The sequence below is a fragment of the Aquarana catesbeiana genome, linkage group LG07 (assembly GCF_042186555.1).
Source record: "Aquarana catesbeiana isolate 2022-GZ linkage group LG07, ASM4218655v1, whole genome shotgun sequence".
In the NCBI taxonomy this organism is placed as follows: Eukaryota; Metazoa; Chordata; class Amphibia; order Anura; family Ranidae; genus Aquarana; species Aquarana catesbeiana.
The window spans coordinates 285,788,945-285,813,581 of NC_133330.1; the positions used below are offsets into that span (position 1 = coordinate 285,788,945).

The 24,637-nt window shown below is 43.8% G+C and overlaps 1 protein-coding gene across 2 annotated transcripts in view; it reads right to left on the reverse strand.

Annotated features, from left to right (window-relative positions):
- The window catches only part of TNN (tenascin N), a 122,268-nt gene extending 98,482 nt beyond the window's left edge, over nt 1-23,786 (reverse strand). The window contains exon 1 of one of the 2 annotated variants that reach the window (XM_073593421.1): nt 23,683-23,786. The gene's annotated coding sequence lies outside the window, so the exon portion shown is untranslated. Of the gene's footprint in view, nt 1-9,320; nt 9,434-23,682 lie in introns of those variants that run through there. The other variant, XM_073593420.1, reaches the window with a different exon arrangement.
- Nucleotides 23,787-24,637: the final 851 nt, after the last annotated feature.

Genomic DNA, 24,637 nt, shown 5'->3' on the forward strand with positions numbered 1-24,637 from the left:
GCACCAGTCCTTCTATCCCCCTGTCCCTCCCATCGGCTTCCAGAGCTTTTAATTATATTTTTAGTAGGAAAAGTTTAACTGGGTTACAGACTGACGTGGGGAAATTATACTGGGCGGACAGACTTACCGGGGGGGGGGGGGGTTGTGCTGGAGTACAGACTGACCTGAGGGGGGGGATTGCACTGGAGGATAGACTGACCTGGGGGGCTGTGCTGGAGTACAGACTGACCTGGGGGGGGGGAATTGAACTGGAGGACAGACTGATGGGGGGTGTGCTGGAGTGACCTGGGGTGGGAATTGCACTGGAGGATACACTGACCTGGGGGGGGGTGTTCTGGAGTACAGAATGACCTGGGGGGGATTTCATTGGAGTACAGACTGACCGGGGGGGGGGGATTGCACTAGAGGATAGAATGACCTGGGGGGGGTGTGCTGGAGTACAGACTGACCTGGGGGGGATTGCACTGGAGGACAGACTGATCGGGGGGTGTGCTGGGGGACAGACTGACCGGGGGGGGGGGTGTGCTGACATACAGACTGACCTGGAGGGGGGGATATGCACTGGAGTACAGACTGACCTGGGGGGGGATTTCACTGGAGTACAGACCTGGGGAGGGGGGGATAATTGCACTGGAGTACAGACTGACCTGGAGGGGGGGATTGCACTGGAGGATAGACTGACCTGGGGGTGGGGGGATTGCACTGGAGTACAGACTGACTGGGGAGGGGGATTGCACTGAAGTACAGACTAACCTGGGGAGGGGGGGTTTGCACTGAAGTACAGACTGACCTGGGGCACTGGGGGGGGGGTTGCACTAGAGTACAGACTGACCTGGGGGGGTTGCACTGGAGTACAGACTGACCCGGGGGGGAGTTGCACTGGAGTACAGCAGACTGACCGGGGGGGGGGAATTGTACTGGAGTACAGACTGACCTGGGGGGGATTGCACTGGGGGACAGACTGACCTGGGGGGGATTGTACTGGAGTACAGACTGACCTGGGGGGGGGGGGAATTGCACTGGGGGACAGACTGACCGGGGGGGGGGATTGCACTGGGGTCAGACTGACCTGGGGGGGATTGCACTGGGGGGCAGACTGACCTTGTTTTAATAAAACTAAGCTCCTTAAGCTTCTCCAATTGTTAACACAATTTGGCCACGCCCACTGTTCATCATGGGACGCTACATGCGCCGCAATACTGCTCAAAGGTGTCCCAGGTGTTTTACAATCTATAGTGTTTACTGCAAAAAAAAATGTGCACCGCTGAAGTATTTGGGTTTGGCTTGATAAAAAGGTGGCAACCCTAGTGACAACGTAGCTTGCCTATAAATACAGTAAGCAAGCGTTGTCACCCTAGGACAAGAAATTAGTTACTGGCAGGATCACCAGGTGAAAATAAAGGCCTGAAAAATAGTAGAACTAATGCAGTCACCACATCTAAGAATTGGTAAGCTGCAAAATATATTATGTTTCTGTTTTTGGGTTTAGATACCCTTTAAAAGGTAACGTCAATAATTGAGCAAAGCTAATTTAAAAATGACATTTATCAAATGTATTACATAATCATTATCTGCTTCTTCACTACTGACCTTCATATGAACCAAAATCATACAATATAGCTGAGCATTTGATCAGAGTATATACATATACAGAGTTGGAATAAACACGGACTATGCAGAGTATGTAGTAAAATAACAATACAGACATAAAACTGCGCACAATGACTCTTTATTTATGTCATTACTACTAATATTATATAAACCAATGTTTTCCAAACTTCCAGCCTGGAGTCGGGGAATTGAGAGCGGAAATGTTGGTTTATTTTCGGCACTGATAGACATATGGCAGCTGCACCCCGCTGTGAGGAGTAATCAAAGGAATCACACTTAGTAAAATATTTGTTTGTTGTCACCTAATTGTGGTAAACAGATGTGATTTACTGTGTTGTGGTAAATGTGTGGATATTAAAACGAGACATTCTCCTAGAGGGTGAAAACAGATGTAGGAGGAGGCGGGGGGGGGGGGGGACACAGGAGAGATCTGCAATAAGGACCCGCTGACAGTTTAGGTAATGATCAGAGTACATGGGTGTCTGCCAATTGCTGCCTGTATTTTTTTGTACAGCCAAAGAGAACAATGGGCTATCAGCTGACAACGTCAGTGATAATTGATGGGTCCTACATGGTCCACAGAGAGCTAGATAAAAAATAAAATGTATTTAAATCCTAAAAAAAAAAAAAATACATTGTGCCATACCAATCCCAAAATGTGGTGCCTGCATAAATTTATTTTTTAAGTGGTTCTAAAGATTCTAAAGTCAAAACCTTTTTTTTTTTTATCTTAAAGTGATTGTAAATGATCACCTTGTAAAACAACTGATTCACTTTAACTACTTGCCTCCAGTATAAAGTACTTATACTGTGGCAAGGAGGCACTGCTACATACTTAGTACAAGACCTGACACTTCCAGGTCTGGGGTGACCCGCTCCCGCTGCATAGCTCCCAACTGTTCCTGAATTCGAGGGACTATCCCTAATTTGGAAAGTGTTTCCCAGTGCTAAACCTTTCATCCAATTTTTAAATTGCTGCATTTGTATATTTCAAAGCCAGTATAAAAGAATAGTGCAAGTAGTGGTAAAATTAAAAGCATTTGTAGGTTTAACTAATCTTTTTTTTTTTTTGTACAATTCTCCTTTAAGGGGGCGTGGCAAGGGGTGTGTCCTATGCCTACATACTTTTGCTAATAGGTGTCTCTCATTCCTAGCTCAAAAAGTTTGGAGGTATGCATACCACCCAACTGTCCCTGACTTCGAGGGACTGTCCCTGATTTGGAGCAATGTCCCTCTTTCCTCCTCACTTGTCCCTCATTTTGGTCTGATGTATGTACCTGTATTAAAAATGCACTATTTGTTAAAAAGTGTTTTACAGTGTTAAACCTTTCCTCCCGTTTCTAAATTGCTGCATTTGTACATTTCAAAAGGCAATATAAAGGAAAAGTATTGGTTAAAAAAAGCACTTGTGGGTTTAACCAATCATTTTTAGCATATTAATTCTCCTTGTAAGGGGGCGTGGCAGGGGGCGCATCCTATTAATGCATACTTTTGCTTATGGGTGTCCCTCATCTCAGAAAGTTGAGAGGTATGCCTTTGTGATTATATACTGCGGAAGCTGATCTGTGGGTACTGTGAACTCAATGTCCACTGGCACCCGCTGATCATTCAGCACAGAGGTAGAATGGCGATCTGCTTATGTAAACAAGGCAGATCACTATTCTGTCAGTAGGGGAGACATGGATCCTTTGTTACTGCAAAGCAGGGACTTAGTAAAAGCACCTCCCACAGTACTCAAACACACTGGCTAGGCACACAGTTAACCCTTTGATCGCCCCTGATGTTTAACCCCTTCCCAGCCAGTGCCATTAGTACAGTGACAGTGCATATTTTTAGCACTGATTACTGTATTAGTGTCACTGGTCCCCGAAAAGTGTCATTTAGTGTCCGATTGTCCGCTGCAATATCGCAGTCCCACTATAAGTCGCTAATCGCTGCCATTACTAGTAAAAAAAAATCCCATAGTTTGTAGATGCTATAACTTTTGCAAAAACCAATCAATATACTCTTATTGGGATTTTTTTTTATAGCAGAATACATATTGGCCTTAATTGATGAAGAAATTAGATTTTTTTTTTTTTTTTTAAATGTATTGGATATGTTTTATAGCAGAAAATAAAAAATGTTGTTTTGTTTTCCAAAATTGTCTGCCTTTTTTTGTTTATAGCACAAAAAATAAAAACCACAAATAAAAATAAAAATCCTTTAGATGGATTGTAAATGGACATAATTGACTAATAATTTAAAGCAGAACTAACACTTTTCTTTTTGGGATAAAGGTTTTACATAAATTAATAAACGCTCTCAACCCTCTAATGGGGCATACACACGGTCGGACTTTTCGGCTACAAAAGTCAGACGGACGCCGACGGACCAAATCCGGCGGACAATCCGATCGTGTGTGGGCTTCCCCGGACTTTCAGCTGTCTTTTCCAGTCGCAAATCTGACAGACTTTAGATTTGGAACATGCTACAAATCTTTGCGTCATAACTCAGCCGGGCCCAGAAATCCGCTCGTCTGTATGCTAGTCCGACGGACAAAAATCCACGCTAGGGCAGCTATTGGCTACTGGCTATCAACTTCCTTATTTTAGTCCGGTGTACATCATCACGTACAAATCCATCGGACTTTTGTGTGATCGTATGTAGGCAAGTCCGATCATTAGAAAGTCCGCCGCAAGTCCGCCAAAAGTCCGTTGAAAGTTTGTCGGACGGGCTGTCGGATTTTGTAGTCGAAAAGTCCGACCATTAGGGCTCATTCAAATGTGTGGCCCAGTGGCATAAAAAGCAAGAGGTAAAGCCACAGGTTTTTCACCCCCCCACTGCCCACTTGAACAAGAACATGCAGTCACTCAGGACTGTACACATACCACAGCCACAGCAAAGAATCATACCCACTAATGCATTTGGCAGGCAATACCACCATCAATCACTGCAAAATCAAGTTAAAAGGGCTGCAGTGCAACTTCCCTGGTTCTGGCGCAGTAGTTCAGCCTCTTAAGTGTTAAAAAAGGTGGTGAGGAAGATATATCACCTCCCAGCCACCTGTGAACTGCTCTCTGAAAAGCGATCTCTAGTGGCAAGGGCTACTGAACATCTGAACAAGCCCTAACTGCCATTTTTGCTGTACAGCGTAGTATAACAAAGTGGAACTAAAGGTAAAAGTTTTTCCGTATAGGATAGAGTAAGTAACCTCTGTCTGTTTCTCCTTTGCTTTCAGTGTCCTAATGGTGAGATTTACATTTACCACCTGTCCCTTAGACAAAATTAGAAGTTAGAGAAAATCCCCCCAAAATAAGGGAATTTCTGGCTATCACCAGAACTAGTGTCCCCATTGAAAGATTTCCCCTCTATTCCTGTTCTGGTGACAGACCAAAATTTGGGATTTTCTTTTACTTTTGATAACAGTAAACAGAACAAATAGAGGAGTAAATGTCCCTGACAGAGACATAGATACAATAAAAATCTGACAGGTGTTCTAATCCCTCTCTACTCAAAGTGTTTGTTAACCCCCAAAAAAATAGATATCCTGGTCCCTTAAAGAAAATTAAACAGCACAGTGCTTGTGCTATGTATTCTGCCCCTCTCTAAACTGTAAAAAAACCTCCCTGAACCTTCTGCTTCCTGTATGCCCTCTCTGTACTGACCACAAAAATCAGGGCTGCTGAGCCCTAACCACCGTGGTCAGAGTGCGTTCCTCCATCATACGCTGTCTTGCTCAGCTCTCACCTTACCCCCTGACTCCCTCTCCCCTCCCTATCAGCTCCTTGCTGTATGTCTCCATCTCTTTTTTAGTTTTTTACCACTACTATTCCTTTATATTGGCTTTTGGAATTTACAAATGCAGAAATTGGATGAAAGGTTTTGCACTGGGAAACACTTTTTGAAAGATAAAAAGTGCATTTTATATACAACTATATAGATCAAATCAAAATGAGGGACAAATGAGGAGGAAAGAGAGACAGAGGGTCTTTGTTGCAAATCAGGGACAGTCCATAGAAATTAGAGACAGTTGTCCACATGTATGAGTTATGGCGTGTTGAAAAGTCAGGTGTGGCTGAGTCTGGGCTGACATAGATTGGGGAGTTAGTAGATAAGGATGGGATGCCGCAGGAAATGTATGCAGAACGCATTACCAACGTGCATTAATCCCCGTTAACATCTGTGCAATTAGTTATGCTTGGGCAGCAACAATGTACGACAAGAGAAATCTCTCATTATTGTCTATGGAGCCTGTTCACACCTATGCAACGTGCTTCGTACGACTTGGGTTAAAGTGCAGGTGCTTCTTATTGTGTGTTTTGGCCTCATAGACTTCATTGGGAATGCATGTGATATGCATGAAAAATGCAGACACAAAAGTGTGAACCCAGCCTTAGGGCTCGTTTACAGCAGGTGCATTGGAACTGTATACCTCCCAACTTTTTGAGATGGGAATGAGGGACACCTATCAGCAAAAGTATGCAGGCATAGGACACACCCCTTGCCACGTCCCCTTAAAAAAAAACAAGATTGGTTAAACCAACAAATGCTTTTTTTTTATCACTATCATTCCTTTATATTGGCTTTTGGAATTTACAAATGCAGCAATTTAGAAATCAGATGAAAGGTTTGGTGCTGGAAAACACTTTTTGGTAGATAAAAAAGTGCATTTTATATACATTTATATAGATTAGACCAAAATGAGGGACAAATGAGGAGGAAAGAGGGACAGAGGGACATTGCTCCAAATCAGGGACAGTCCCTCCAAATCAGGGACAGATGGGAGCTATGGAACTGTGCTGGCAGGCAGCCTTGCCCAGCACAGTTCCAATGCAAAGACAAGGTAAATGCCTTGTTTCCACTAGGACGGTTTCATGTTGTAGTCGTGTTACAGTAATTTTTTTCAGTGCAGCCAGTGTGATGCAATTCCCTGCATTACACAACGCTACAGCTGATAGAACTGAATGAAATGTTACCTTAAGACACTTTATTAGGCAGAAAAAAGTATTGTACAGATTTGTGCACCATGGAAAAACCATTGTTCTAAATGTTCCTACCTTAGTTTTTATAATGAATGACCCAAAAAATAAATATAGGCCTTATTAGGCCCCTTTCACACATGCGGACCGTTCAGATCCACCTGTCAGTTTTTTCAGGCGGATCTGAACGGTCGCTCCATACACCTCTATGGAGCGACGGATGTCAGCAGTGACATGTCCGCTGACAACCGCTCCGCCCCAATGCGATCTGCTACACAAAATCCAGATGGATGTCCTATTTTCCATCCGACTGGCGGATCAGATGAAAACGGACAGGCGGTCTGTAATCATCCGATCCCCACATAGAGGAGAGTGGTCACTCTGACAGATCCGTCCCTGCACAGTGTGCAGAGACGGACTTGTCATCCGCCGGCTCAGCGGGGATCAAGGGAGCGATCCCTGCCGAACAAGCGAATGCCTAAATATGGATCTGCACATCTGAAAGGGGCCTTATTCACACTGATGTACCAATCCGTACACCTGTGTGAAGGGGCCATCTTCACCCGCGGGATGCTCTGGTGTTCACTGCAGAGCTGTGCAGATAGCCCGTTCAATTCAATGACAGGTGGCCACCTACATGAACCTACACAGATCTCCTCCACGTGCATCCCAGAGTGTACATCCGTGTGGTGGTCAGATGCACGAATCAGAACGCAGACAATAAGTGTGCCCTACGCGTGACAAACACTGCATAGTAGCTCTTGCACTTCTTTGAGCTTTGCCCCTTGTGTGTTTTGCCACACTTGTGGTTTGTTTTTCATATGAAAATTGTACGTCTGCTTACTGCATTTGGGGTGCCATTTATGAATTACATCTCAAGCTTGGCACTTTTTTTTTTGCGCATGTCTTTATCATTCCCAGATCCTAGGAAAATCATGGCACCTCTAGTTCTACAACATCTAGTAAGGTAAAGGCAATCCAAAGGCACCTAAATACCATTGAGTCAATTTTTTGATCGTATTATTTCACCCAGAGGTGACCCATTGGACTTAGACACGTCCTATACTGTTTGTATGTGTTCACACATTTGTCCACTTATGCTTTATTTTTAGTTTTATTTTTAAGTTTTTGTTTTATGGTGATAGTTGAAGAACCGTCACTACTTCTTCACACACTTTATTTTATTATCACTAGCCCTATGGGGTATAGACCTCAGGGCCTTATATCTACACTTTTTAAGATATCACGATTATTGGTCTAATCACAATCATTTTTTAGTGCCACACTCTTTTTCACTTCATATAATCACAATAGTCAGGTTGTCGTGTTGGCTGCTTTTCTTTACTTGGAGCTGGCGCAATTTTATCTTACCTAATTTCACCCAAATACCATTATTTGAGAGTCAGTTGGCTGGACCTTTAACAGGATTAATCATACAGAATTCTTCTATTAACTTGTCTGAAGGATCTGAATGTCTAGTGCCCAAGCCAAACTCCTAAGGGAGATGGTGGGATCTTTCATGTGAGCACATATATAAAGGTAGATCCCATCCATCCTCATACCTCCCAACTTTTTGAGAAGGGAATGAGGGACACCTATCAGCAAAAGTAGGCAGGCATGGGACACACCCCTTGCCACGCCCCCTTAAAGGAGAATTGTACAAAAAAACAAGATTGGTTAAACCCACAAGTGCTTTTTTTACCACTTCTATTCCTTTATATTGGCTTTTGGAATTTACAAATGCAGCAATTTAAAAATCAGATGAAAGGTTTAGTGCTGGAAGACACTTCTTGATAGATAAAATGCATTTTATATACAGCTATATAGATCAGACCAAAATGAGGGACAAATGAGGAGCAATGAGGGACAGAGGGATATTGTTCCAAATCAGGGACAGTTGGAAGCTATGCATCCTCGTACAACCACATTTACGATTTCAACTTCACACTATCAGATCAGAGGTATATAAGAGAGCAAGAGAACTATCTTTATAGAGGACAAGAAAACAATATATATTTGTGTAACAAAAAAACACACACACACACACATATATATATATATATATATATATATATATATATATATATATATATATATATATATATATATATACCCTAGGTATGAGCACCTATCATACACTGAAGGCATAGAGGCTTGCTTGCATCATGACGAGATTCTGCTATCATGCAAATACAATTGGCACATAAACTGTCATCCCTAAACTGTCATCCCTACATCCTAGTATAACACAGTAATGCATTGGGACAATACAAAAAGACTAATGGAAAAACACATTGTAAATTGATCATGTAAAGGAATCAAATCAAGCCATACACTTAAACTGTCAAACATCTACTTAAACATGATATAATAAAACTTTTCATTTCTCAAAGGACAGGTTTAGTAAAGTTAACCTTTTTCCCAATACATTTTATTGGAACAAGCACATCTCATAACAAAAATTAAGTTGTCACTATGAAATGAAAAAATAGCATTTAACAATGCAAAGTGATATTACACATAAATAGACTTCAGTGCATTCATTATTTAACTGTCTGTAAAATACATCATGAAATAATAGTACAGGTAATATATATTTAAACCAGACTCACGGCTGCAAGAGAATTTGTTCAATTTCCTATACTGCTTTGATGTTTGAAATAGATTGCTAGCTCACATCTTCAATTCATTCTGCCTGCACAGCCTGGCACTGCAATGGGTACCACAGATCAATGAACATCTACCTACCCCAGTCGGATGACTTGGACTCTGCTGACTCCTAGTTCTCTATGAGATATTTAAGAGTTCTCCAAACCTAGCAGAGAGGACCAATCGTCAAAGCAGGGGTGGTGCTCTCTTCCCAGAGTTTAAGTATCTGAGACCCCTGTAATCCCCTTATCCTTTGCCCATCCCCTTTCTGCATTTAATTCTCCTCTTAAGACTTTTGTAAATCACATCTGCCTGTTGAAAGACTTCCCTCATTCCATCTCTCAGCAGCCCACAAAATCTCCAGGAAAGCACCCTCACCAAATGCTGTCCCATAATTCACTGTCTAATGTAGAGAACTGTTAAATATGATACACTAGGCCTGCCATAGCCAGGGGGGCCTTGTTATGTACTTTGTAACAATGGAAGTTACACTTTTTTTTTTAATAGCTTGGCATTATTATATTTTTTATCTTTATTATCAAACAGGATTTATGTTGCGCCAACAGTTTGCACAGCTCCTTACAAAATGAAGGGAGACAGTATAGTTACAATGCAATTCAAGACAAGAGGGTCAGAAAGCCATTGTGAATATACACTATATTACCCAAAGTATTGGGACTCCTGCCTTTACATACACATGAACTTTATTGGCATCCCTGTCTTAGTCCAAAGGGTTCAATATTGAGTTGGCCCACCCTTTGCAGCTATGGATAACAGCTTCGACTCTTCTGAAAAAGCTATTCAAAGGGTTTAGGAGTGTGTCTATGGGAATGTTTGACCATTCTTCCAAACAGCGAACATTATGTGGTGTTCGTGGCAAATTGGAAAAACCATGGAACACCATTAAAGTCTATGGGACATTAACATGAAAAACCAAAAGTGCTCATTTTAAAGGCTTATATGCAATTTATTGTCATCAAAAGTGTTTGGGGACCCGGGTCCTGTCCCAGGGGACATGTATCAATGCAAAAAGAAGTTTTAGAAACGGCTGTTTTTTCGGGAGCAGTGATTTTAATAATGCCATTTCCAGACCCTTTGGGTCTGGTATGAATATTAAGGGAAATCCCAAACCAAAATGTAAAAAAAAAAAAAATTGCGTGGGGGTCCCCCCAAAATCCATACCAGGCCCTTCAGGCCCTGCGCCAATTTTTTATTTTTATTTTTTGGTTCGGGATTCCCCTTAGAATTCATACCAGGGGGGCCGGGAGGAACAGGAGACACAGGAGTGCAGAGAGACACGAGTGCCTGTAGGTCTTGCTAGCAGCAGGGTAGGTATCCATGCCAGGCAGAGGAAGCCGTCAGCAGCCCTCAATGCAGCAGGTGAACTGGGTAGATGCTGATGAGCAACAGGCAAAAGCAGGCTTGGTACTGGTGACAGCAAACAGGCAAGGAATTGGCTTAGAGTAGGTAGGAAGTAGGCAGGCACAGATGCATGGCAGGCACGTGCCAACAGCCGCAGGAGTAATAGCGGAGTCAGGCAAGCCAAATCATACGCAGGCAGACAAATCAGGTACAGGTGCGTAGACCGGAGCAGCAGAACAGCAGTAAAAGGAACAGCCGGTTGCGAATGTCAAGAGACAAGCCGAAATTAGTGCAGGCAGAGTTCAAGGAGAAGTCAGGACAAGCTGAGTCAATAACAGGAATCAGGTGCAGAATTGCAGGGTCTCAGGACAACATGGAACGCCGTGTATAAGACAGCACTGAACCTGAGTACTGGCCCAGTATCAATAGCATATATGGCACCAACAACTGTCACAGAATGCATGTGAGCACACCAATGCATGCGCGTATGCACACACATGTGCGTGAGTGGATGCGCATGCATGCGAGCATGTGTATGTGAAGAGCCTTGAATTAATCTGCGGGGATGCACAGGAATCTGCCCAGAGAAGCCAACTTGTCTGCTGGCATGCCCTGCCTGATGCAATTTCCACAATGCAACAATTGTTTTCTATGTCCCTTTGCAATGACTGGTGTTATGCCCCGTACACACGATCGGAAATACCGCCAGCAAAACTCCGATGAGAGGTTTTGGTCGGAAAATGCGAACGTGTGTATTCTCCATCGGACTTTTGCTGGCGGAATTCCAGCCAGCAAAAGATTGAGAGCATGTTCTCTATTTTTCGGTCGGAAAAAGTTCCTATCCAAAAATGCGTTCGTCTGTATGCAATTCCGACACATGCTCAGAATCAAGTACGAGACGGAAGCGCTCGGTCTGGTAAAACTAGCGTTTGTAATGGAGGTGGCACATTTGTCACACTGCAAATTATTGGATCTTTTAATGCAGCGCATTCTTTTGTTAGTTATAATGCTAGAATAATGAAGTTGTTTTGCTGCTGATATTCACACAGAGTTATGACAAACTGATTACTTTATTATTTCTCGTGATCTCATGAATAATCTTTTTTGTTTTTAAAGCCAGATCTCCATAATAAATGTTAAAATTATTTTTTATAGTCATCTTTTTTTTTATTTTTAATCAAGATCTCCTGTTTTTTGGATTATTTTTAAATTAGTTTCTCCATATTTTTTTTTTGGTGTGTCAAGTTTCCACAACAATATCTTATAATTTTATAAAGCTCAAGGAGGTTGGTTTGTGTTGGTGTCCCTTGTTAATTTGACATTGTATTTTTGAAATGTACCTGCCTTCTCACAAACTGTCCTTTTTGAAGAAAAACACATAGGCAAGTATTTTCATATAAAAAAATCTTCATTTATTCTGGCTCATAATAACAAAATAAAGAGGAGGGCAAAGCTGGCAACGCTGGAGAATTTGCGAAGCCTTTGGCCTCCAGGGCACACATCAACTCTTTGTATATTAAAATTAGTAGCCTGAGAAGTCCATATTTAAGGGAGCACAATCTGGTCCGGGACTCCCAGAGATCAGGAACAGCAGCAGATGACATATATGTCCCCAGGCTGTGGCACTACAACAGCCTGCGTCTTCTGTCAGACCAGACTGAACCCAGGGCCATCACTTTCTTGTCTTCCCTGCAGCCTTCCTTGGAGGCTGTGGCTCTGGAGGTGGACTTGTGGCAGGAGGAGGAGGAGGATGGGCGAGTGCACATAAGTGCATGTTCTCACTAATTTGGCCCCTCAACCCCTTCCGAATGGCGTGAAAAATTAGATTCTCACACATAAAGCGTTGGCCCTCCTCCATTTGCTGCAATTTGGCAGCTAAATAGCAGCCATAGGCCTCTTCAGCGTCAGGGTGTGTTTTCAGGGCCGCATTAGCCTCCTTAATGAGGCCCAGTGCTGCCTCCTCCACGTTATTCCCCTTCCTGGCCCTTTTTGTTGTAAGGCGGAGGGGAGGCACCTGGGATTGGGTGAGGCTACAGGGCCCCGCCACCTCCTGGCTGACCCTTACCCCCGCCTCCTCCTGTGTGCCACATTCTAGAGCCTCGTCCTGGCTGAGGTCTTCCTGTGTATGAAAAAGGGACATAGTTTTAGTTTTTGGTTCATCAATCACACACAATTTTCAGCTCATGACTGTTGCAAATTCAATGTTAACAAATAGAAAAGACTATCATTCTGAGCCCAGCATTTTTCATTCTTGTCACAATCATTTTTGGCCCCTACTGTCTATTGATATGTAAAATACTTTTTGCTAAATCATTCGTTATCAATAATAACATCTAGGTAACAACAATAATTTTCGGACAAGAAATATGCTAAAAAATACTATACCTGGCTCCAGCTGGGCTCCTCCACTTCTTCCAGGATGGAAGGGCCAGGTTGGTCCTCAGAAGCCTCAGCTGGGATTGAGGGAAGGGTGGATGGAAGTGTAGAAAGTGATTCCCTGGCTTCCATCTGGTCTTCCAGAAACCGCATCCTCTTGTAGTACCACAGACTGGGTACATACACATCCTCTGCTGCTGCTCTTGATCTCATGGAAGCCTGGACTTTATTAAGCTCCTTCCTATACGTGCTTCTCAAGCTACCAATTTTCTTCTCCACAAACTCGATGTCTGCGTCAGGGGCCTGCGTCTTCACAAATTGCAGCAGTTTCTCCAGCGATGCCTTCCTAGCTGGTTTATTGCAATATAAGGGGTTTTTAACCTCCCATAAATTTCTCATATCCCTGTATCTGTCTATGAACTGGCCCATGAATTCAGGGTCTTTGAATTGTTTCATATTTGCTGCAAGACAAAACACATGACAAAAACACTAATATCACACTAAACTCTCCTAATCTTATCCCAATATAGGCCTCAATCTAGAATCAGTATAGGCCACTGATGTCCCAAGTTAAAATGTTACCTTCATTATAACATTTGGCGCTTCCGGTCCTCCTTCCTCCGCACACAGAACGTAGGTACAACACACGCGTGTTAGCTTTATATACACTGCGCATGCGTGAAACTCTGCCCACGTCGCCCGCCCCTGACCTTCTTTCTAGAATAATCCCCGCCCTTTCTCTTTCGGCACAGTGGGAGATGAACATGGCGGAGACACAGCAGGTGTGTAATAGCAGTAATGAGGAGGAGGAAAGCTCGGAGCCTGAAACATCCCGATCCCGGAGGAGAAGATTTAAGGCCTCCAATATGGCCTTTGCAGAGATGGTGGAGATGGTGGACATCTTGAAGAGGGCCGACTATGACGGGAAGTATGGACCATACTTAAACCCAAATGTGAGAAAGGCCAAGATCATGACTAAAGTTGTAAAGAGTCTGCACAGGAATTTTGGGGTACGACGATCCAAGGAGCAATTGAGGAAACGCTGGTCAGACCTGAAATTGAGGGAGCAGGATCAGTACAGAAGAATCAAGAAAGTGCTTCTAAAAAGTAAGTAGTTGTCATGTGTTCCGATTATTATTATTACTTGCATGCTGCTCCATGTGCTTTTCTTTACTGTTGTACAGTTTAAAATGGCTACTTTCAGGCTCGTGGCCACAGTAATCGTTCGCAGTAAACATTGTTCGTTGGCCAACTAAATACGATGTTTTTGGGAGATACAAGGTTAACTACATTTGGTCATGCTAATTTGTATTAAAAGAAGTTTAGGACATTGTTGTCTAGATGTGTTTGAAACTAGAAAGAATTGCAAACTTTATTTAGTGTAATGTAAGGAGAGGACACTCATCAGCTGTTTACACATCTGGACTCGGGAGCACTAGTGTGGGACACAAGAACAAACTTTTTAGGGTGTCCCACACAGGTGCTCTAGTGGATACTTAGGGTATCTCTATGTGTGAAAATTGTCCAAAAAAGGTAAGTATTCCAGTTTTGTTAAGGGAATAAATCATGTCTTCAGCTTGGAACTCTGCCCAAACAGACAATTGTACCCCACTTCGAAGCAAAGTTTCACATTCATATTTCTGGCCACAAATATCGGTGTGCTAAGTATTCCTTTTGTTTCATTCTCATAGGGGAGAAAAGACTCAGGACGTCTGAGGACACCAGGGACCCCCCCCTTGCTTAAAGAAGGGGAACTCAGCACACAACCTCAGGATGTGGAGGAAGGAGAGGTGGTTGAAATAGTGACCACAACAGGTCAGTGTCGGACACCACAGATTCAGGTAATAGATGTATACCTGCATATTTAAAATACACAGTGTGTATTTTTCTTTTAGGTGATGTGCATGTTGTGGAAGAACAATCTACTCATTTCACCACTGACAGTGCACAAAGACTAATCCAGGACATAATGTGGTGTATTCGGGATTTAGACTTCATAAAAGGAAAAAACCAAGGAGATTGAAGAAAGAATGAAGAACATGATTGATGTACTAGAATCTAAATTCATAAAATTACACCTTTTTTCTTTTAAATAAAATTTAACTACAGTTTTAATACAATTTAAAAGCCAAATTTGGAAGATGCACACAGTGTGTCAACATGTGCTATCTGCCATCAGGGGATATCAATGTATGCGTTTTGTGGGTGCAACCCCTTCCTCGCAACTCTAGTAGGTGAGAGGCAGGGCCGGATTAGCCACAAGGCCACTGAGGCCAGGCCTCAGGGCGGCAGTGGTGTAGGGGCGGCGCCGCTCCTGCAGCGACTTCGCAGCCGCCCCCCCTTTCGTGCTGCCCATTAAAGTCTATTATGGGCACCAGTGCCCATAGAAAAGATGGCCGCGAGCCGACCACGCAACTGTGCATGCGCCGTTCCGAAGCCGGCCAGGCTCGGGAAAGCTCGTAAGCGCTTGGCCGGGCGGCGCATGCGCAGTAGCATGATTGCGCCGCCCAGCGCCATTTTTAAAAAAATTGAGAGTAGCTAGTAGTGTCATCTCTCATTGCCCGCACCGCTGTTCCGCCCTCCTCCTTCTGATGGCAGGCAGCATGGCAACATTGGCAAGGGACATCCCCATCTGGTGGCAAGTGACATCCCCATCTGGTGGCAAGGGACATCCCCATCTGGTGGCAAGGGACATCCCCATCTGGTGGCAGGCATGGTGGCAAGTGACATCCCCATCTGGTGGCAAGTGACATCCCCATCTGGTGGCAGGCAGCGTGGCAAGTGACATTCCCATCTGGTGGCAGGCAGCGTAGCAAGTGACATCCCCATCTGGTGGCAAGTGACATCCCCATCTGGTGGCAGGCAGCGTGGCAAGTGACATCCCCATCTGGTGGCAGGCAGCGTGGCAAGTGACATCCCCATCTGGTGGCAGGCAGCGTGGCAAGTGACATCCCCATCTGGTGGCAGGCAGCGTAGCAAGTGACATCTCCATCTGGTGGCAGGCAGCGTGGCAAGTGACATCCCCATCTGGTGGCAAGTGACATCCCCATCTGGTGGCAGGCAGCGTGGCAAGTGACATCCCCATCTGGTGGCAGGCAGCGTGGCAAGTGACCTCCCCATCTGGTGGCAGGCAGCGTAGCAAGTGACATCCCCATCTGGTGGCAGGCAGCGTAGCAAGTGACATCCCCATCTGGTGGCAGGCAGCGTGGAAGGTGACATCCCCATCTGGTGGCAGGCAGCGTGGAAGGTGACATCCCCATCTGGTGGCAGACATGGTGGCAAGTGACATCCCCATCTGGTGGCAGGCATGGTGGCAAGTGACATCCCCATCTGGTGGCAGGCAGCATGGCAAGTGACATCCCCATCTGGTGGCAAGTGACATCCCCATCTGGTGGCAGGCAGCGTGGCAAGTGACATCCCCATCTGGTGGCAAGTGACATCCCCATCTGGTGGCAAGTGACATCTCCATCTGGTGGCAGGCATGGTGGCAAGTGACATCCCCATCTGGTGGCAGGCAGCGTGGCAAGTGACATCCCCAGCTGGTGGCAAGTGACATCCCCATCTGGTGGCAGGCAGCGTGGCAAGTGACATCCCCATCTGGTGGCAGGCAGCGTGGCAAGTGACATCCCCATCTGGTGGCAGGCAGCGTGGCAAGTGACCTCCCCATCTGGTGGCAGACAGCGTAGCAAGTGACATCCCCATCTGGTGGCAGGCAGCGTAGCAAGTGACATCCCCATCTGGTGGCAGGCAGCGTGGAAGGTGACATCCCCATCTGGTGGCAGGCAGCGTGGAAGGTGACATCCCCATCTGGTGGCAGGCATGGTGGCAAGTGACATCCCCATCTGGTGGCAGGCATGGTGGCAAGTGACATCCCCATCTGGTGGCAGGCATAGTGGCAAGTGACAAGAGATGGTGGCAAGTGACACGCTCAGGGCTCCCAATGATTCTGCATTATGGTGAGTTGAACTATTTCAGTTTATATTACAATGTAATGATAGAAGTAATGTGTTTCAATCATCCTGACACCATAACAACCATGGTGCCGGGGATGATTGAAGCACTAACACCAGCCATTGGCTTGAAAAATTGCCTGCGAAAAATCCTTACCCCTCGCGCGCTTACCCTGAAGTATTTTTAGTCTGTACAATTAAAGCCAGTTATTTTCAGTGTTCTCGTGTATGGAGATATGTTTTTAATTGATCTATTGTAGAAGTCATCGATAAAGGACGTGGTGTGTGTGTATGTGTGTGTGTGTGGGGGGGGGGGGGGGGCGGCATTGAAAGACCCGGCCTTGGGGCGGCAAAGGGAGTAAATCCGGGCCTGGTGAGAGGAAGGGGTTGCACCCCCATGATGGGAGATAGCACATGTTGACATTAGGCATGGGATCAGGAGGGAAATCCCCATTTTGACTCCCAATTTGTATGCATCTTCTAAATTTGGCTTTTCAACACATTTTTAACACTATAATGTCTGATATTGCCTTCATTTTTTCAATGTTGAACTTTGTAAGTTCTTGAGTTGTGTATGTTATCTTTTGAAACATGCCTGTTTATGTAAAAAAAAAAAAATTTCAAGGTAAAAATTTATAAAACCAAGATGTTATTTTTTTTACTAAAAAAGGTTTTATAACGCACATGTGCATGTGCACGGAGTAAAAGGTTTTATACTCAACAATGTGTGGCTTCTTCTTTCAATGCTCAATACCATTTTTTGTATTAACTTGGTGTTTTACAGTGACAATGGGTGTTATTTAAATAATGGAAAAACCACTTGGCACTACAAGTGCACTAGGAGAACCTAGGAGACAGATAAAAGAAACACAAGCAGTAAATCAAATTCAAGATTTTATCATATCATTTTCTTTTATTTTGAAAATATTTCAAAATTTGCTGGCATAGCAATGGCCCCCCTACCCGTAAAATAATCAACATATTTTTGACGCACTTCGCGGGCGCTTTGAGGGGGCAAGCCAGGACGGCCAGCTTCCAGGGCTGTCAGTGTTGTTTCAAGTCCGACCTCAGGCCCAACTGAGGCAACATCATTAGGAGAATTTCGCTTTAAAAAGTTGTGCAGTATGCAGCATGATAACACAATGTGGTTAAGTTTGTACTCCGCCATATTTATTGCCGTTAGAAATAGGCGGAACGGGCTGGCCATTATCCCAAAGGTATTCTCCACGACTCTTCTGGCTCTGGCCAGCCGGAAATTAAAAACCCTCTTCTCCGGGATGAGGGTCCTCTGGGGGAAGGGCCTCATTATGTGATCACCCAGACCAAATGGGAGTCCTTCAACGTTTTCTTCCCCAAGCCACCACTCTGGAGACATTGGTCTGGGCAAAGACTCCACCATCCGACATCCGGCCATTCTTCCCCATGTCCAAATAGAGAAACTCGTATGTCGCTGAGACCACGGCCATCAACACGATACTATTGAAATATAAATATAATTAAAATAGTATGACCCCAAATGGGGTGGTGGGACGATGTGGACGTGTTTCCCATCGATTGCCCCTCCACAATTGGGAAAGTCTCAACGCTCGGCAAACTGGGATGCCACAGTCTGCCATTCCTGTGGCGTTGAAGGAAACTGTGGAGTCAAACCAGAAAAAAACAAATTAGTACTTTTGCAGGTAACATTGCAAGCAGATTAGACACAAACATTCTTGGCCAACATCAGTATAACATTTATTTTAAGGAGTATTTAAAGACAAAAAGATAAAAGGTCCACTTATCAGATTCCTCACCCCCTCTGATGGCCCATTGGAAGAAGTTTAGGGTGGGGGTTCTAAATGAGTTTGGGAGCCAAAAAAAGCCTCTTGCACTCTGCCGGAATTTAAGGACAAAAATAACATTTGTACACATTTTAGGGGGTGTTTAGGGTGAAGCACTAATATGGAGCTGACAAAATACATTGTTAAGTGACTAGGCTAGGTGTGTATAGGCCCAGGATAGCATGCTGAGGAGGTTAGTGAAGGCAAATATGCATGAAGGACAAAAAAGCAGCATTAAAAACTTACAGCATGCATGAGGACAAAGGGGACATTCACAGCATATTACAATCATGGTAATTAGGGAATGATGAAAGAAATACAAAACATTAGCATACATTAAATACATGTGATGTTAAAGGAGAAAACCTACCCTAATATAGTCCTTCTGCAGGACCTGAATGATGGCAGAACAGGTCTCTGGGATAATAATCCCCAGAGCCTGGGGAGAGATGCCTGTAGAAAACTTGGGGTCCTGTAGACTTCTCCCCGTCGCCAAGTACCGCAACGTGGCGACTAGCCTCTGCTCTAGAGTGATGGCTTGCCGCATGCAGGTGTCCTGCTTCGTAATATAAGAGGACAGCAAAGCCAACAGACGGTGAAAAACAGGGCCCCTCAACCGGAGAAAATTCCTGAAGTTATCAGGATTATTCTCCTGGATCTCATGCAGCAAAGGCATATGAGAGAATTGGTCACGCTGGAGTAACCAATTCTTGGTCCATGAATTCCTCCCCACCCTGTTCATGGACCAGGCTTGGGTCAAAGCAAGAACCCCAACACCAAGCCCTCGCATACCACGAACTCTACGATGAGCATATACCAGCAACATGGCTTCAAAACGGTCGGCTGGTCAGAACAAACTAACAGAACACACTGAAGAACAGCAAGTCCTGTGAAAAGCGAGCTGAAAATCAGAAACGAGCGGACAAGAACGCACTGAAAAACAGATACGAACTGACTACACACACTGAAAACCAGATACAAACCCACAAGCACAAACTGAACAGCAGTAACGGACTGAAAAGCACGAAAGCTGAAAAGTACGAATCGTCTCTCACCAAACTTCTACTAACACGAGATTAGCAGAATGAGCCCAAAGGGTGGCACACTGGCTATTGAACTTCCTTTTTCTAGTCCTGTCATACATGCTGAACGTCACCGCATTCTGCACAGTCGGAATTTGGTGTGACCGTGTGTATGCAAGACAAGCTTGAGCGGAATCCTGTTGGAAAAGCCATCATACCTTTTTCTGACCAAAATTCCGATCATGTGTATGCGGCATTAATCTGGTGCAGAAAAACGCCAGTCACCATACATATACATGGACTGTAAAGGACAAGTGAAGATATACACTATATATACAAAAGTATTGGGACGCCTGCCTTTACATGCACATGAACTTTAATGACATTCCAGTCTTAGTCCGTAGGGTTCAATATTGAGTTGGCCCACCATTTGCAGCTATAACAGATTCAACTCTTCTGGGAAACCAATTGGTTATGTTTAGCTGATGACATAGTGTATTTTATCAAATCTCACACCTAGAATACCATTTACTTTCCTTCTAAATCCAGGGATCTTTCCTCCACTGGTGGCCATCATGAGCACAGTCTACCCATAGGAATGAATGGGGTCTCAATGCACATGTGCACTCTCTTTCAATTGGGGAAATCATTCCCACTGATCCATATCCTAACCCGCCTTCAGAACTCAATGATCAGTGTTGCCGGCTATAGCCAGGGGCACTAATTGTTCAGGAAAAGCCAGACAGGCTGGTTGTACACAAGTCGATCCATAGATTGACTTGTGTACAACCAGCCTGCCCATACATGGATCAAAATTTAGCCAGTCCCAAATTTCGATCCATGTATGGCCAGCTTTACACAGCGAGAGCGGCATTTAACTATTGACAGCTTGGGTCTTGCTCAGCTTTCCTTTAGAAATTAAAATGATGTTTGTGGCTTTCATTCATGAATTGGGCCTCTATGCACACTGGACTTACAAAAGTTCTGCTTATGCAGGCATTTGGCATTTTTACTTTCAGCCTGTAGAAGCAACTCTATGTTAGCCTATGTGTCCATGTACATTTGGGCTTTTACAGGCATATTTGTGGAGGAGCGTTTACAGGCTGAAAAAAAAAATCACAACTTAATGTTTTTTTTTCTTCAAAATTGTCAGTCCTTTTTTGTTTATAGCGCAGTGTTGATCAAATACCACCAAAAGAAAGCTCTATTTGTGAGAAACAAAGGACATCAATTTTCATTAGGGTACAGCGTTGCATGACTGTGCAATTGACAGTTAAAGTAACGTAGTGCCGTTTGCAAAAAATGATCTGGTTACAAAAGGGGGTAAATCTTGGTTAAAGCGGAGTTCCGCAGAATTTTTTTTTTAAAGTCAGCAGCTACAAATACTGCAGCTGCTGACTTTTAAATTAAGGGCACTTACCTGTCCAGGGCGCCCGCGATCTCGGCACCTGAAATCAATCTGTCCCTATGCTCTCACGTGGAGGTGCCGCCATCTTCAGGTAAGGGAATCAGGAAGTTAAGCAACAGCCTGGTTCCCTACTGCGCATGCGCGAGTCGCGCTGCACGAGCCCACTGGTGCCTGCTGTCTTCTGGAACCTGTGCGTCTCCCAGAAGACAGCGGGGGGGATGGAGGAGGCGCCAGATATGGCATAGATATCCGCGGGTATTGCAACTATCTATGCCCGGAAGTGGATACCTGGATTATACAGGTATCTGCTCTCCCCTCCCCCCCTGAAAGGTGCCAAATGTGACACCGGAGGGGGGGAGGATACCGAAAAGGGGAAGTTCCATTTTTGGGTGGAAGTCCGCTTTAATAACACCTTTGTTTCATTCTACCATCAGTATTTCTTTTTTGTCTTTTCTAATTGTAATTCTTTTATGTAAGCATTCAAAATTTGTGTTCATTTTTAGCAAATGAAATATGTAGTGAACCTAAAATAATTTTTTTAACCCTAAAATGCGTAGTTAAGATTTTAGTTAACTCAAATTGTTTTTAACTCCTTTCCCTTCCTTTTTTGTAGAAAAAATAAAAAAGCAGAAGGGTGGATGCACTTTGAGATCCTGGCCTCATGTGCCAGAGGACCCTGTCCCGGAACTGTGATACACCCAGTAGTATTAGAGGTCGACCGATATGGGTTTTTCTCTGGCCGATGCCGATATTTAGAAATCGCGGTGGCCAATGGCCGATATATGATGACGATTTTTTTGGGACGATATATTAGGCTGATTTTTTTTTTTTTTTCCCCTCATCTCATAAAATCTAACAGTTAGACCCCTTTCACAATGGGGCGTTTTTCAGGCGCTTTTGGGTTAAAAGTAGCGCCTGTAAAGTGCCTGCAAAACGGCTCCCCTGCAGTCTCAGTGTGATATCCCGAGTGCTTTCACACTGAGGCGATGCGCTGGCAGGATGTTAAAAAAAAGTCCTACAAGCAGCATCTTTGGAGCGGTGTATACTGCTGCTCCACCACTCCTGCCCATTGAAATGAATGCGCACCGCTGCTGAAGCGCCTGCAAAGCGTTTCGGCAGCAGTGCTTCACGGGCGCATTTAACCCCTTCCTCGGCCGCTAGCTGGGTTATAAGCACCCTGCTAGCAGCCGAATAGCGCTAAAACTAGCAGCGTTTTACAGTCAACGCATGCCCGCTCCAGTGTGCAAGAAACCTTAAGTAATAAGTGATACAGAATTTTTTTTACATTTAAACATTTATTAAACAAAACAAACCTCCAATCAGTTCACTTGTATGTATAATTTAGATTTAAAAAAAAAAAACTACATCTTAAATATCAAATACACAAAAACAGGTAATCAAAACTTTTGGACGAAAAAAATGGGCTAACTTTACTGCTTAGGTTTTTTTTTTAATTCATTAGTGTATTTTTAAAAAAAAAATTGCGTTGGAAAGACCGCTGCGCAAATACCGTGTGACATAAAATATTGCAACAACCGCTATTTTATTCCCTATGGTCTCTGCTAAAAAAATATATATATATATAATGTTTGGGGGTTCTAAGTGAATTTCTAGCAGAAAATACAGGATTTTTACTTGTAAGCAACAAGTGCCAGAAAAAATTTAGTCTTTAAATGGTTAAAATGAGAGCTTCTACACAGTTTAAAGGGGGGGAAAGCAAGGGGGTGGGACTTTGAGTGAAGCACATGGTAGCAAGAACATCATTTGGTGAACATAACACAAACCCAGACGGCAAGCTAGCCCTACCAAATCTCACACCACCACCATAAATGAACCGAGACACAATAGCGGATACACTATGAGTAAAAAAGGAGGGATACTACAATTCGATAAATTAATAACAATGTTACTATGGATAAAACAGTATTAAGGTAAATCTCCAAGGGCAATTCAGGAGAAAAAATTAGTTGCAAGATGGATAACAAAAGCTGGAAAGTTTAAGCATTACCACGTGCTTCCATCCCTGATTCTAGTATTGATAGCGAAGCTGGTTTTAGGGACTTTAAATGAAGGCATGACCTGGTATGGTCAGTTCTTCCATCCCTCGGGACTTTAAATGAAATTGTGGCTCGGTAAGGTTTCCATCCCTGTTAAATTCAAAGGGGGGGAGAGCAAGGGGGCGGTACTTTGACACAGTTTAGTTCATTCATAAGTGTAAACATTGTATCTCTTCAGGTTCTTTTTATCAGATTTGGCAGGCTGTTCAGAGGAGGAAAGAAGTCGTTCCTTCACAGAAGACTTCAGGCAACTTGTATTGACTTCTATTACAGAAGTCATTTGCAAGTCCGGCTGAAGTTATAATCTGCCTTTTTTATCAGCACAATCGGCCGATGCCGATTAAGTAAAAAACACCAAATATGGGCCGATATATCCGTCGACCTATAGTAAGTATATAGATTGGTGAACTTGCTCTGTCAGAACGTGATTCTTAATGTAGGACTATAGACAGGTCTGCAGCATTACCTGCCCATTGCTATTATAATTTACAGTCAGTCCCATCCAGCTCAGTGAGCGATCCAAAATCCACAGCTGTTGGTTGTCAGACACAGAAGTCATGTCCTGCTGGAGACCCAAATATGTATGGAATATTATCATGAAAATTCAATAAAAAGGTGCGAGGAGCAAAGAAAGAGTACAAAGAGCAATGCCCATATCAACCAATTTGAATCTATTTTGTACAGAGCTTAAAAAGTGAATTCTGATTGGTTGCTAAAGTTAACTGTGCATTTCTCTTTGTTACTTTGAACAAGGCTGTACTGTATATATTCCAAGTGGTGCACCCCACAACAGGCAAACTAAACATTTTGTGTACATTTAGGGTTGCCACTTTTTCTTCAAGCCAAACCCGAACACTTTAGCGGTGCACAGCAACATTTTTTTTTTTTTGTGTACACTATGGGATAACAGACCTGGGACACCTTTGGGTACTCCAAACATAATAGTAATGTGGGGCGCATAGTGCTCCCTCACCCTTCTGTCAGGCCCTGTTCCAATCTACATTCCTGTCTGAATAATGTGTCCGGGTTTCAGGGGGACTGAAACCTGGACACATGATTCAAAACCTGGACTTTCCGGGTGAATCCCAAACAGGTAGCACCCCTATGTACATTGCATTTTCCTTGGCACTCTCTGTATGTGTCTATGTTCATAGAGAATTTACGGGAACTCACACAGTACTCTCTGAGCTCTTTTAATTGTTTCCCCATCCTTGTAGCATGTGTGTGTGGTCATTTTTCACACAGAGGATTACTAAGTGATGTACGTGTAAAAGATAAAACCTTGGATTCAAATGAAATCTCACTTTTGGAATGTGGAAACAAAGACTTTTGGCAGGAAGACAAAATGGCCAGTGTATACTGTATATAGGCAATTCAGTGGACAAATGCTCTGAGCCATGTGTATTCTGTAAACCCGACCA